This window comes from Arachis hypogaea, chromosome 16 (assembly GCF_003086295.3).
Source record: "Arachis hypogaea cultivar Tifrunner chromosome 16, arahy.Tifrunner.gnm2.J5K5, whole genome shotgun sequence".
Lineage (NCBI taxonomy): Eukaryota > Viridiplantae > Streptophyta > Magnoliopsida > Fabales > Fabaceae > Arachis > Arachis hypogaea.
The window spans coordinates 49630207-49632249 of record NC_092051.1 but is presented as its reverse complement, the minus strand read 5'-3'; the positions used below and the strand labels follow the sequence as shown (position 1 = coordinate 49632249).

The following is a 2043-nucleotide window of genomic DNA, read 5'->3' as shown; positions in this document are numbered from 1 at the left end:
GGTTTCATTCTTCCATGTTCTTTGCTTTGTTCAATTTTGTCATTCGAATATTTTTATGATTAATTAATGCAAGGATTATTTCTTTTTAATTCAATTTCAATTCCAATAATCATGTCTTCTTTTAATTCCCTTTCATATGCTATGGATTTATTATTTACAATGTGTGAGTAGTTTCCTTACTTGATGGGGAGTTGATTAAAAGGAACTCTTAAGTTGGAAGGATTGAAGGAAAAATTTGTAATTGGGTTAAATGTTAGATTGCTATCCTGTCACCGACGCCAATCCCTTTGAACTAAATGGGTTGCAACTTGTGAACAGATCTGGCATTCCAACTTGTTTGACTTTCCCTTACCTAGTAAAGGATAACCAAACAGACAACCATTAATTATAAATCAATCTTACAATCACTCCATCAATAGTAGAAATTCCAACCAATCAACTCCCAGTCAATGTTTTTATTCATATTAATTAATTTCCCTCAATTTACATTCCAATTTACTTAGCTCAACTTTTTGGAACATCTGATTAATAAGACATCACACTTTTATGCAACTCGTTGGGAGACGACCTGGGACTTAAAACTCCCAGTAACTTTTAATTTAATTCTCTGTGACATATTTCTAAATTGATAGGCATATTTTTGGTGAGTTAAGAACTATACTTGCAACGTAATCATTTTAATAATTTTTAATTCACCAACTTCTGCGTCTCATCAATTTTTGGCGCCGTTGCCGGGGAGTTGCAATAGAGTGCTAATTTTATTAATTAGAATTTATTTATTTGCATTTTATTTTATTTTGCTACTATGAGCTGTATGTTTCTTCCGTCAAATGACGCGTTCACTTCCTGATCCGTGATTGCTAATATTCGATCCTGAAATTGAAAGGACAATTTCACGAATAAGGCGAGAATAGCGTCGCTTAGCCCGCTCTGAGGGCGGATCTGAAAGTGAATCTGAGGAAAAAACCAGCCCCCATTCTACTGATTCGGTTGTTTTACGTGCAGAAAACATGGCATCTAGGAGAGTTACCATCCAGGAGGAAGGAGCCCCTGATTTTACAATGCATCCGTTTCAAGCGCATCATCCGGCGGTAGCTACAGACTTTGAAATAAAGCTCGCACTGCTAAATTTGATGCCCAGGTTTCATGGCCTACCTGCTCAAGAGCCTATCAAGCACTTGAGAGATTTCCATGCAGCCTGTTCTACTGTCAGGCGTGATGGCACTGATGAAACTTCAATACTACTGAAAGCTTTTCCGTTTTCTCTTGAGGGAAAAGCAAGAGAGTGGTACTACACTCAACCTCTAGCAAATGTATCCAACTGGGATACACTCAGAAAGGAGTTTCTGGAGAAATTCTTCCCATCCGAAGTCACTGATAAGCTAAGGAAGGATATCTCCACAATTGTTCAGGATGACAATGAGACTCTCTTTGAATACTGGGAGTGCTTCAATAATCTTCTGGAAGCATGCCCCCATCACATGATTGACAAGATCGTGCTACTCAGCTATATCACACAGGGTATGAGGCCCCAAGATAAGACCATACTGGAAAGTGCCAGCAATGGGTCTATGAAGAAGTACAAGACCACTGATGAAGCTTGGCAATTGATCAGTGATTTAGCTGAATCCACTAGGAACCACAGACAGAAGCAATGCCGTTCAAAAGCTATTGCAGAAGTATCTTCTAGCAGCGAGACTGCTGCTCTACGTGAAGGCATCTGTGAAATGACCAACTTGCTGAAGCAAATACGGTTGAATCAACAAGCTCAGCAAGCTCAACCTTCTCCACCACAGCAAAACCAACAACTAGTCCCACAAAGAATTTGCGGAATCTGTGCTGATTACAGCCATTACACTGATAAATGCCCACAGCTCCAATAAGAAGACAACATGGTGGCATCCACTCACAACTTCTATGACTGCCCCAACCAAGGGTACAATCAAAGTGGAAACAATAACCATGGATGGCAGGACAATTCAAACCAGAATTGGAGGGACAACAATAACAGAGGAGGCAGAGATAATAAGGGAAATCAGAGGT

The 2043-nt window shown here is 39.5% G+C and overlaps 1 non-coding gene across 1 annotated transcript; it reads right to left on the bottom strand.

Moving 5' to 3' along the window:
- Nucleotides 1-1379: 1379 nt before the first annotated feature.
- Nucleotides 1380-1487, bottom strand: LOC112761974 (small nucleolar RNA R71). Its single transcript, XR_003182339.1, has one exon. It is a non-coding gene; the product is annotated as a small nucleolar RNA R71 (small nucleolar RNA).
- Nucleotides 1488-2043: the final 556 nt, after the last annotated feature.